Source organism: Bos grunniens, chromosome 12, assembly GCF_055505025.1.
Source record: "Bos grunniens cultivar Pamir isolate PY7600 chromosome 12, Bosgru_T2T1.0, whole genome shotgun sequence".
NCBI lineage: Eukaryota > Metazoa > Chordata > Mammalia > Artiodactyla > Bovidae > Bos > Bos grunniens.
Genome location: NC_141176.1, coordinates 34804872 through 34818516, shown reverse-complemented (window position 1 = coordinate 34818516; position 13645 = coordinate 34804872). Strand labels below are relative to the sequence as shown.

At 43.6% G+C, this 13645-nt stretch overlaps 1 protein-coding gene across 2 annotated transcripts in view; it reads right to left on the bottom strand.

Annotated features, from left to right (window-relative positions):
- Positions 1-12839, bottom strand: part of SACS (sacsin molecular chaperone) — an 81385-nt gene extending 68546 nt beyond the window's left edge. Inside the window, exon 1 of one of the 2 annotated variants that reach the window (XM_086329728.1) lies at positions 12703-12839. The gene's annotated coding sequence lies outside the window, so the exon portion shown is untranslated. The remainder of the gene's footprint in view (positions 1-12702) is intronic. The other variant, XM_086329726.1, reaches the window with a different exon arrangement.
- Positions 12840-13645: the final 806 nt, after the last annotated feature.

The window sequence follows — 13645 nt, the reverse complement described above, 5'->3', positions numbered from 1 at the left end:
GAACTGAACTGATGGGACATTTACTGCCTTCAATAATTTCATTCAGGAAAATGAATGACTGAAAATTAAGTATCCATTTCAAGACCTTAGAAAAAAGATTACGGGGATAAATCCAAAGAAAATAAGATTGAGAGTAGATAAGAGTAGAATTAACAAAATAGAAAACAAAGATACAATGGAAAAGTGAGTTATTTTAAAAGTCTAATAAAATTGGCCAATTTGCAGCAAGACTGATCAAGATAAAAGAAGTAATATACATAATATATACATATATATAGGGATGAAAGTGGGATGCATCAGGAATTTAAAAGATAACAGAATATTATTTTTTAAACTTCATTTATTTATTTATTTGTGGTCATGCCATGTGGCTTGCAAGCTCTTACATCTCCTACCAGTAATGGCTACATTCTGTGCTTCCCAGATGGCACTAGTGGTAAAGAACCTTCCTGTCAATGCAGGAGATGTAAGAGACGTGGGTTCGATCCCTGGGTCAGGAAGATCCCCTGGAGTAGGAAATGGCAACCCACTCCAGTATTCTTGACTGGAAAATCCCATAGACAAGAGGAGCCTGTCCAGATACAGTCCATGGGGTCTGACAGTCCATGGGGTCACAAAGAGTTGGACATGACTGAAGTGACTTAGCACGTCACCAGGAATTGAACTCAGACCCGAGCAGTGAAAGTGCAGAGTCCTAACCACTGGACCACCAGGGAATCCCCTAAAAATAACTCTAAGGTAATGAATTTTCAACTTTTGAAAATAGACTAAGTATTGAAAAAATATAAAGTACCAGACAAATTCAAGAAACAAGTCAATCCAAAATAGTTTCATTCACTGATATTTAAAATCTCTCCAAAGGGAAAACATTAGGCTAGATGGTTTTACTGGAAAGATATACCAAATATTCAATAAGCAAGGTAACTCTAAAACAACAAAGTCCACCAGAAAACATAAAAACAAACAATATGCCCAAAAATGTCATCTGTCTGATAATATTCCCAAATCCAGTTATCTAAACCAGACTGGCATAATATGGAAAAGGAAAATTACTGGCCAATGTCATTCATGAACACAGATGCAAAAATTCTAAATACATATTAGCAAGCTGAATATAGCATATATAGTATAATACAAGATAATAGTTTATGACCTAATTGATTGGGCTTATCAGAGGATCAAATTCCATACCCATTAAAGACCTTCTGTCAAATAGGAAAGAAAACAAAAAACATTTAGTAAAGAGGAAATAGATGGGAACTTCTTACTGAGCAAACCTCACACCGGGCTATCTCAGTGTCTAGTAAACACTTCACTGGACAGGGACAGAAGGTGGGGGAATCATCACCTTTCACAGGTGGGACATTCAAAAAGTATTTCAGACAAGTCAATAGAATTAATGATAGAGTTGATCCAGATTACTGATAGAAGTTCAACTGTAGTTCTACACACCAGCAAAAGTTTTTTTAAGGTATTTTTAGAGACAACCATTTATAATACCAAGAAAAAAAAAGTTACCTTGGAATAATTATAACAAAAAACTTGTATAAAAAGTTTAGGTAGAAAATCTATAAACTTGAACAAAAGACACCCTTTAAAAATGGTGATATGTACATGATGCAGGGCAGGAAGGATCAATATCACTGAAATGCCCCCTCTCCTCCAATTGGTCTTTTAATTCAAAGACATTCCAATCAAAATCCCAACAACCTTTCAAAATAATATTTGAAATTCTAAAAGTTCTATGGGAAACCAAGGGGGTAAAAATAAAGACAGTTTTTCAGAAGTATGAGGGGAAAGACTTGCTTTGCTAAATAGAAACTGTAATGTAAAACTATAATACCTGAGTTGGTATGGTATTCAAACAGAAACAATCAAAGGGTATAAAGCTCAGAAACAGATCCTTGCATTAATGGAAACTTGATAGGTGACAGAGGTGTTGGTAGAGTACAGTGGGGAAAGCTGGACCATTCAAGAAATGTTACTGGGACAAGTGCTTACCCACCTGGAAATAGAAATGTATTTGAACCTCACAGTGCACACAAGTATCAATTCCAGGTGATTAAGGGCATCAGTGAGACAGTCAAACCGTAAGGTTTCTAGAAAGAAATTGAACCCAATATCCTCATGACCTCAGGGTAGAAATGAACTCTTTAAACAGCAGATAGAAAGCACGAACCACAGAAGAAAAAGATGACTACATTCAAACCACATTAAAAAGATGAACATCTCAAGCTACGCACATCAGGAGAACATACTTGCCACACAAATAATCAACAGAGAACTCTTGAAGATAAAAAATAAACTACCTCAAAAGAAAGTGGGCAAAAGAGTCTAATTTATACATACTCTTTTGCCCAAATTTGCTACCTCCAATTGTATCTCGTTATTAAATGGTATTTCCATTTAATAATGGTAAAAATTAAATGTCTTCTATACTGTGTCTCCAGCATGGGATAATGTTGAAAATACATTTATAACATGATAGAGTAGTATATAATGACAGCTTTGTTTGAAGTAGTATCTTTAATATCTTTCATTTATTATCATAATAGCTGCTCATTAAGAATGAGGTACGGATGGACTAATAGACTCAACAAACAAGGTTTTTAAAAAGAGGAAGAGGCAAAAAGGGGAGGGGAGGCAAGGAGAGAAGAGATTTCAGAAAGGGTCACCCTTGCATTGCAACCTCATTTTTGCTGCCTTTGTGAGGAGCATCTAGAGAAGGCAATGGCACCCCACTCCAGTACTCTTGCCTGGAAAATACCATGCACAGAGGAGCCTGGTAGGCTGCAGTCCATGGGGTCACTAAGAGTCAGACATGACTGAGCGACTTCACTTTCACTTTTTACTTTCATGCATTGGTGAAGAAAATGGCAACCCACTCCAGTGTTCTTGCCTGGAGAATCCCAGGGATGGCGGGGCCTGGTGGGCTGCCGTCTATGGGGTCACAGAGAGTCGGACACAACTGAAGCGACTTAGCAGCAGCAGTGAGGAGCATCTATTCCGTCCCTAAACACCACTCATGCCCTCTCTTCTTATCAAGGTATGCACCCAAGGCCTTGTGAAACCACCCTGAGAACTTACTCCCCAAGCATTCAAAGTATTCCTCAGGGTTCCCAAGACCCCCTCGGTACCAAATAGATCCTTCTTCATTCATATGAAATTCTGCACATGGTATTTAAATAATACTATTTATTTAATAGTATTAAATAGGGGAGAAAAATTTGCTACCTCCAATTGTATCTCTTTGGCATGAGAATGAATTTGGGCTGATAAGCCACATAGATGGACCTGGAGGTTATCATACTAAGTGAAGTAAGTCAGAAAGGAAAAGACAGATACCATATGACATCACTTATATGTGGAATCTAAAATGTCACACAAGTGAACTTATTTACGAACAGACTGATAAATGTAGAGAACAGACCTGTGATTGTTAATAGAAAGGCAGTCAGGGAGGGATGGACTGGGAGTTTTGGGGTTAGTAGATGCAAATTAGGACTTCTCTCATAGCTCAGTAGGTAAAGAATATGTCTGCAATGCCAGAGATCTGGGTTTGATTTCTGGGTCGGGAAGATCCTCTGGAGAAGGAAATGGCAACCCACTCCACTATTCTCACCTGGAGAATCCCATGGACAGAGGAGCATGGCAGGCATTCATGGCATCACAACAGTTGGACACAACTTAGCAACTAAATCACCACAGATGCAAACCGTTATATATAGGATGAATAAACTACAAGGTCCTACTGTGCAGCACGGGGAACTATATTCAATACCCTGTGATAAAGCATCATGGAAAAGAATGTATATATTTATGCATGTATAATTGACTCACTTTATCACCTAAGGACTGGTTTCCCTTAGGATTGACTGGTTGGATCTCCTTGCCGTCCAAGGGCCTCTCAAGAGTCTTCTCCAACACCACGGTTCAAAAGCATCAATTCTTTGGTGCTCAGCTTTCTCTATGGTCCTTCGCTCACATCCATGCATGACTACTGGAAAATTTAGGCTGATGCTTTGTAAGGCCCCAAAGACTCAGGAAGAAGCTTTGACCTTCTCACTAACTATCTACAGGAACACAGAGCGTCTATTCCAGGATGGGCCATCGCCGTACAGAACTGTGGTATGAACTAGGCACACGGACAGGGAGGACCCTGCAGAGTCTGTCTGCTGCAGTTCGCCTGTGTCCCATTGTCACTGCCTGGTCCAGCAAACAGCTGTTTACCAAACGTTTGCTTTCCTATCTTCGGGTCAGTTGCCTTCCTCCCCTTTGAAGTCCCAAACCACTACCGCCATTACCCTGTCTTTAGCTGAAGATGGTACTTAAGTTGAGGGCTCTGGCCATTTCAGTGAATTATTCAGTCCCTGGGTCTCTCCATGTATCTGTGCTTGTCACTCAGTCGTGTCTGACTCTTTGCGACCCCATGGACTGTAGCCTGCCAGGCTCCTCTGTCCATGGGATTTTCTAGTCAAGACTACTGGAATGGGCTGCCATTTCATTCTTCAGGGGATCCTCCCAACCCAGGGATTGAACCTGGGTCTCCTGCATTGCAGGCAGATTCTTTACCATCTAAGCCAGACTCCTTAATAAAATTTTGTTTGATTTTCTCATCTTACTCCTCAGACAAAGCAGAACTTAGAAGGTAGATGAAAATTCTTCCTTATAGTTTCCTCATTTTATAGGTTAAGACACCAAAGCTAAAAGAGGTTAGGGGCTGTGCCCACAGCCTATGGGTGAGGAGAAGGGGACAAGATGACAGATGTCCTCAGGACCTGTCAATGTCAGTTACTGAGACATTAATTCTGCAGGTGGGGTGCGAGACAGCAAGTGTGTCACACCTTCAAGAGCATCTGGGGACACCAGGAAGTGACCCGCCCCAGCAGACCTCTCCACCCCACGTAGGGGATTTCAACAATAAACCAGGCTACTTTCACAGAATAACACTGAAAAACATAGAGCACATCAACGTTTACAAAGCCTCTGTTACATATTATTTTACTTATTCTCATGATTACTTTGTGCTAATCCAAGATCAAAATATATAGACAAAAGAAATATTAAAATGTCTTAATTCTCAATATGTGATTCACACACACACACTCACACCTTTATTCAATTCAACAAATATCCATTTCTTGGTGTGCAGTGGCCAAACAGTCTATATATGAAGATAAATGAACACATCTCTCCCTATAATTAAGTGTGTGTGTGTGTGTGTGTGTGTGTGTTAGTCGTTCAGTCATATCCAACTCTTTGTGACCCCATGGACTGTAGCCCACCAGGCTTCTCTGTCCATGGGATTCTCCAGGCAAGAATACTAGGGTGGAGTGCCATTCCCTGCTCCAAATTAAGTGTATATTTATTGCTATTTCATCCTTATTGTTTTAAACCATAGAAATGTTTTGTTCCTTGCTGACTATCACTATATAGGATTTTTATACTCTATGTTTAATGTTTCTATTGTATATAAATCTCCATCTGATAATGAATCCATTTTTGAGTGCTTCAGTATACCACACGTTTACTTCTATAAATCCTTTACAATGACAATACATGGAAGATAAAAGCTACTAGCCTTTCCTATGGCATCTAATATGATTGAACAGCAGTCTAATGCAATTTTAAACATAAGAAATATAAACATTCAAGCTATCCATACTAATAAATTTGACAGTTCCTCAATAAGAAAAATCAAATTAATCATGATATGTTAAATCTAGGGTTTTTTTTTTTTTACTGCTTTCATGATAATTTTGTCTTTATTTCATTAACATGGTCAAGAATATCAGAACATCCTAAATTTTGAATACAGTGGAAATGTTACTGATAGTAAAACTGTAATGTAGTGTGGTGAGATTACGTTGCAGAGGTGCAGTGTTTTTAATTTGTTAGAGTGGTTTTATAGATACTGTCTTGTTTCAGTCTCATAAGAGCCTAGTGATTTGGTAGCAAATTAAGGAAATTGGTGTCCAGGAAAGTCAAGCACCATCTCAAGGACTTAAACTAAGGCTTTTACTCTATCCCTTACCTTAGTCCTGCTATTGCCTGCCGGACACAATACAGACGCTGAACTATTATGTCCTCTGCCCATACGTTTCCCCAAAGGGGAAGTCGGCTGCCCCTCTCATATCACTGAAGGTGGAGGCCACGGCCTGGGACTCACATAATCTCTCGTGCCCTGCCTTCCTCACGGTGGCCCAGGACAGCTGGCCCCATCCACACAGAGTCATCGCAAAGACCAGCCTGAACAACATCTATAAGTACCTAATGAACTGCAGGCCAGTCCCGCACATACGAGATGCCAGTCTTTGCTCATGGAATATTCTCTAACACACGAAGGGACATGACAAGCTCATGGTCTCTGCCCACTGACCCTTGTCCTTCTCTCACGCATCAGGGGCCAAACAGTTGGTGGCCTACAGTGGCGATTAAGGAACCGGCCTGGTGGTCAGCCCTGGCCAGCTGTGGAATCCACGCATTTGGCCTCATCGCCCGAAGCTACTGCCCGCCGCTAATACGAACACTGTGTGTCCATCCAGCAAAAGTGCCCTGCTTTGGCAGCCCAGGCTTTCCCATGGCAGGCGGGGTTGGCACCATGTATGATCTCATTCAAGGAGCAGGAAAGAAACATGCCAGCTCCACTTACCAGGGTGAACGTTTCTTTGAGTTGCTCTACTTGAAACAGAAACAGGTCAGACACCCAGGGTTTAAATCATGACCACGTGACCGAGGGCCGTGTCTAAGGAAGTGGGGACTCGAGAGGGCCCCTCCCCCTTCACTGTTCTCAACAACCCTGAGCTCTACCTGTCTCAACCACACCAGTCTCCCTAGAAACAGTCTTTTCACCCCTTTATAGCAAAGACTCAAGCCAGAAGAGACTTCAGTGACCTCTTGCGAATAGAACACACATTTCTCTAAAGATGGGAATTAAAAATCAGTATTACTTTTCATCATGCTCAATCAGACACATTCACACACAGCTTAATCCTCTATGATGTGCTGAAAAATTCACCCTTGAAAGTCCCTAACATTACAGAAACAAGGAGCCAGTGCAGACAGACTCCTGACCCACAGGAGCCTTCACTGGAATTACCCTCGGAATAACAGTATTGCTCTCCTTGCTGTCAGAGCAAAACATGAGTCAGCACTGACTTGAAAAAGGCATCTTTGCAAAACAGAGAAGTCAGATTAATTCACCTTATAAATCAAGAGCCCAAAATGTAAGACAAAGGAAGAATTGCAGCCATTCTTAATAACAGAACTGCCTGGGCACGGTCTACTGGAGAGAAGGTCATGGTCACTAGAACCATTACATGACCCCAGATAAACATCCCTGAAATGGAAGATTTACATAATACGCTTTACAGAGCCCAGACGTGGAGTTAAAGGTAACAGATACTTATTATGTAGGACGCTTGATGGTGTGTCCTGTGTGCCTGCTCGGTCATGTCTGACTCTTTGTGACCCCATGGACTGCAGGTTCCTCTGTCCATGGGGATTCTCCAGGCAAGAGCACTGGAGTGGGTTGCCATTTGCTTCTCCATGGGATCTTCCCAACCCAGGGATTGAACCCGTGTCTTGAGTCTGCTGCACTGCAGGTAGATCTTTTACCACTGGCACCAGCTGGGAAGTCCTCATGTGTGTACGTGTATGTGTGTGCAATTAAAGATTTCCAGTAGAATGTACTGCATAAAAAATACCGTATATCAAATCTAATAAGAAAAATGTATAAATTATCTGCTCAAGTGTCCCAAGTGTTCTCTTCTGTGTTATACAAACCTTCCTTGTCTTTGCAAGAAGGTCCTCCAGAATGTCTTGTTCACCTTTGCCTCCCCTGGTCAGATGCAAGGCCGTGGATACAGAAGGTATTCAATAGAGAATGAATCATATCATCACTCTGGCCATTTCCAGGTAACAAGAGACATCTGTACGTTCACAGCATGTCTTGAATCGAGCGGATCTAGTGTCAGCATTTGGTCCATCAGAGGGTGGAGCTAATTGTTGGAGACAAGGATCTGGAGGGGCTACCACTGGAATAAGCTCCCTGGAGTCTCAGATTGACCTTTAAAAGCTCAATTATCTTCCAAGTTTATACAAAATTAATATGCCGTATGGGTGAATTGTATTAGTATGTGAATGATATCTCAATAAAACTTTTACCTTTTTTTTAGATTTTTTTTTAATGTGGACCGTTTTTAAGTCTTTATTGAATTCATTACAATATTGCTTCAGTTTTATGTTTTAGTTTTCTGGCCTCGAGGATCTTAGCTCCCAGGCCAGATATGGAACCCCTGCCACCTGCACTGGAAGGTGACGTCTTAACCCACTGGACCATTAGGGAAGTCCCTCAGTAAAGCTTTTAAAAATCATACATTAAAGATAGATTATATGATTGAAGCAGATCGCATTTGATATTATCTAATACTATTATCTGACTTTTTGAAGGGAAAAGTAATATGCACTCACTCACTGGAAAACTCAAGTTTCTCTAGAAGCCTTGGGGAGGGGACTTTGCCCACGTGACATCTGACAGTGGTGGGATGGGGGGAGAGGGGTGCGGCCATTGAGCATTTAAGGAGGAGGAAGTTGAGTCCATTTAAGAGGAAAATGAGTCCATTTAAGGAGGAAAATGGTCACTGAGTCCATTTAAGGAGGAGGAAATTGAGCCTCTGCAAGACGAAGCATCACAGCTAGTCTCACATGCAGTCAGTTTTAAACCATGTTATCTGACTCCAAATAAATACATTTAAAATCTTGGGTATTTTTTTCAGTCATTAGCAGGGCCTCTGAGGAACATGAGGTGACTAGGACACACTCTTCAGGATCAGAATCTTCTTAGGATAATCATGTGGTTTAAACATTTCATAGACAAAAGCTTTAGTCAATAAACCCAGGGAGATGCTTGGCATATTATACAAAATTGATGAAGACTGGATGTAATTTATATTGTAAGTTTAAAAACCTAACAAGTTAGTATCTTTATGCCCAATGAAATGAAATGAAATAATTAGTTACTCAGTTGTGTTCAACTCTTTTCGATCCCACGGACTGTAGCCCACCAGGCTCCTGTGTCCATGGGATTCTCCAGGCAAGAATACTGGAGTGGGTTACCATTTCCTTCTCCAATGAAGTAACCATTATTTATCAAGTAAGGTTCTGCTTACATAAGGGTGCCAGATTTAGCAAGTAAAAATATGCCTAGTTTAATTTGAATTTCAAACAAATAATTTTTTTAGATTATGTTTATCTTATACAATAGTTTCTGTAATTCATCTGGTAACCCTATTAGGACTTTTTTAATGGTTAAATGCATCATTGCATTAAAAACAAGGAGAAAGACTGAACCTCTATTCATATGGTAAAACAGTACACAAATTCCAGATGCAGCAAAAATCCAAACTTCTCTCTAGGACTTAGTACTTTAATGAAATAAGAAGTTCTATGAAGTTTAAATCATCACCCATAAAAATATTCAAGCAGCTTTGACTTTTTTTTTTTAATGTCATTTCAGAACACGTGAAAAAGCTATGTGAACAGCAGAGCCCATATTTTCTGGACTAGACGACAGACTGGTGGTCTCAGCCAGAGCAAAATACTGAAAACAGACGTTTGTCTGGATGGAACATTGCTGTAAGTGAATCACCAATGTCCCTGACAAGACAGAGAAGCCCTGTGGCATCCTGGGCTTCACATGGCCATGACCTCTGGGTGCCCTGATGCAGGGCCCCATGGTGCAGGGGTCAGTATTCAGGGAGGGGCGCTGATCTCAGCGTTCACTGACGTCCAGTGAGAAAAGCGAAACTGGAGACTGTCCCATCAACCCCCTCTTTCTACAAATCAGGAATGGTCAGGCCTCTACTCTGTCTTAATTTTACATTTAATAATGTGCAAAATGGGCTGCCTGCTTCATAAGGCTGCTGTGAGAATGGAGAGGCAACAAGCATTAAATCGTGGAATTTGATGGAATAATTGTTATAAACTGAGTATGTCAGGCCTTGAAGGAAATGTAAAGATGGTCTACACCATACATCTCACCTCAGAGCTGAGGTTAAATGGCTCTCCAATTAGCACAGAGAGAAGCCAAGGCTGAGACAGGGCCACACCCCTGGTTCCCAGGCCGTGGCCCTTCCCACTTTGTCGTGTCTCCTGAGGCACGGGTACAATGGCCCATCCTGACTGCAGTCTGACACAAGGCGCTCAGTGTGGTGTTTCAGGGAGGCAAAGGTGGCGAGGAGAAAGGAGAAAGGCACGTAAAATAGAAACGAAAGCAGTCCCAGCATGGGCAGTAGGAAAAGCAGGTTACCACCCTGGTTGTCCACCATCAGAACCACCAGAGGAACTGTTCCCATTTCCAGTTTGGCGCCCTTTACATCATTCTCTTAGCGGTCCTCAGTTGGACTCACTGCAAGACTATCGATGTTCTCAATTCTGCCATCACTCAGGACTTAAAGGGACCTAGGGAAAGGGATGGGCCCTTCCTCCTCCAGCAGAACACGCCTGTGCCGACATGGAAATGTCTGCATCACTTTTACAAGAGATCCTTCCCTCTGCTCTCTCAGTCGTGTCCAACTCACCACAACCCCATGGACTGTAGCCCGCCAGGCTCCTCTATCCGTGGGATTCTCCAGGCACGAATACTGGAATGGGTTGCCATGCCTTCCTCCAGGAGATCTTCCCAACCCAGGGATCAAACCCATGTTATCTGCATTGGCAGGGGGATTCTTTTACCACTGAGCCACTTGGGAAGCCCTAAGGGATCCTTATGAAGTACTGAGTATGTTTTATGTACTCAGAGGTGATTAAGAAGCACTTGGTCACACGATCGTTTCAAAATCCATTCCTTCAGGGACACGGTAGAGAACCCTCTTTAGCCTGCTTCCCCATTGATGGGTGGACAGGTAGCTAGAAGAATTGAATGGGAAAATGACAAAACATCCCCTGAGTAGCTACATCTGTGCCAAGGATGGTGCTGGGTGCCTTCAGACAAACTGGCTCATCTCAATCCTAGAAAACTGTGTGAACAATTGCCATCATTTTTAGCATAGGAAGGAACTGAGGCTCACAGAAGCTGAGGGGGTTTTCAGGGGTCTGCAGAGCTGAGATCTGAACCCAAGTCTTCTGATAGCAAACCCAGCGTAGAGCAACATGAGATGTGCTGATGTAAGCTGCTGCTGCTGCTGCTAAGTCGATTCGTGTCTGACTCTGTGCGACCCCATAGACGGCAGCCCACCAGGCTTCCCCGTCCCTGGGATTCTCCAGGCAAGAACACTGGAGTGGGTTGCCATTTCCTTCTCCAATGCATGAAAGTGAAAAGTGAAAGTGAAGTCGCTCAGTCGTCTCCGACTCTTCTCGACCCCATGGACTGCAGCCCACCAGGCTCCTCCGTCCATGGGATTTTCTAGGCAAGAGTACTGGAGTGGGGTGCCATTGCCTTCTACTGATGTAAGCTAACCTTCTCTTAAAGTAAGGCTGTCATGAGGCTTCCCTTCCTATCATGTGAAGAACAGAAAACACCATTTTAATCATGGAAAAGATCTCGAAAACCAAACAAGGAGCCAGGAAGATATGAGAGTATGGTTGGTTTGAAAGAGAAACTGAAGGAGCCTTGACCTCGACAGAAAAGGAGCAGTTTGGCCAGGCAAAAAGCCAAAAAGGTAAAGAAAGGATGAAGGGACGGCCACGGGAGGAAGGAGGACAAGGAACTGGGTGTCATTTGTCCATGATGAGAAAGAAGACTTTGCGGCAAGATTAGGGACAGACAGCCGGTTAGTCCTGAGTAAAACCAGTGGGACGTGATGCCCATGCACTAACCTAATACATGCCTGGTTATCCATGTATACAGCTTTAAGAACCAACATGCGAGATCTGCCTTCCAAGTGACAAATAAAATGAGGTTGAGGATCTATCACTCCCATCCGCACTGGAGAAGTCAGAGCTCCCTGGGTTATAACTCCAGGGAGCACATGGGGTTGACCTGCATTCCGCCTTTTATCCAAACGGGCTCTCCTCACACAGGGAAGACAAAGTCACACAAAATTCAAGCCCAAACACTGGCACGTCAGAAACAAACCTAGCCCTCTTCACCGAGGTATCAACCTTGTTTTAAGAAACAGAAAAGGAGCGAGAGATTTTTCGTTGTTGTTAAAACTGGGATACTCTTTCTAAGAATTTAAGGATCACTGATTAAAATATAATTTAATAACTGTGGAAAACGTGGTCCACTCAAAGCAGGGTGTTCCAATATTGCTATGTAAGATAACTGGGTGATATGTGTGGACTCATTTCAGGGCGTGCAGTTTAAAGAACAATTGCTCTACATCAGGCTGGAAGGCACTTGGGGGATCCCGCTTTACAATTCAACAGGACACTCCCGGGCCCACACTCCACGTTACAGCAAAGGATCCTTTGTGAGCAGACCCAGAAGCCTTGCTGGAAATGAAAATGACAAAGCCGGGCTGTCTGAGCATCTCGGCGGGGGCGGGTCGCCTCGCCCACCGCCGCAGGCCGAGGCCCAGACTAGGGGGAGAGGAGAAAGAGACCCTTCCTCACCGCGGCCAGGGGCGCTCCAGGAGCGCCCCAGTCCTCTCCAAAGACGGCTCCCCCATCGGCCGCAGGGCCCGGCGCCTCCCCCCGCCCCGCGGGGCCCGCACTCCCGGGGCCCCCGCCGGGCCCCCAGCCGGGTCCTCACACGCTCACCGGGGCTGCCAGGGCCGCGTCCGCCCTTTGTTGTCCTTGTGTCCCGTCAGCGGGTCCGGCGCGACTGACCCCGCAGCCGCGCTGGTCCAGGCCCCGAGCCGGTGCCGCAGTCAGCAGCCCGCCCTCCCCACCCGCACGCATGCTTTTTTTTTTTTTTTTTTAAAGAGATAGAACCATCCCCAACCTCCGGTGTCGATAATGCTGCACCAGGCTGCCTGCTGGCTTGGGCTGGTGACACAGACCACAGAGAGCCCGCTGTCCCTTCTCTTCTGACTGCAGAGATTCATTCGGAGGGAGGCACGGCTGCAGGAGGTCATCTCCGCTGGACCCTGGGAGACCTAGCGCATCGGTTACCTTAGACAAGTTTTTAGCGGGTGGCATTTTCCCACGGAAAACAGAGTCCCTGTCCATGTCCAGTCTGGAAATCCTGTAATTTACTAGAATCACCTAGAAAAATACCAGCTGCATACTTGCTGCTGAAATGCAATAAATACACCATGTGTGCCTTGCAGGTTCTAGCTCACACAGTGGTTTCAGTATTTTATTTGGATTTGAGTAGGAGGTCCCAAAGGTTAAAAAAAAAAAAAAAGCATTCACTCAAAATACTTTGTAAACTGTGAAATGCTCTCCAGCTGTCAGAGGCGCTGTTTTCATTGCTACTGTCAGTTGAGTAATAAAAATACTGTAACAATAGATCAGATAGGATCTATCTCCTTTCTTCCTACAAGAGGGGCATGTGAAATCCCAGGAAAGTCTGTGTTTATAGACAGCCCTCCCCTCCATGCCTTGGGTGGGTGTGCTATGCTCCTCCGTCCAGGTTCATCCATGTTCCATGCGGACCAGCCCACGTCCCCAGTGGGATCTGCATTGGAGGATTATCTGGGCACAGATGGAGCATCCAAGCTCCGGGCTGCTTTACCCCAAAGGAAAATTGCTAACTCAG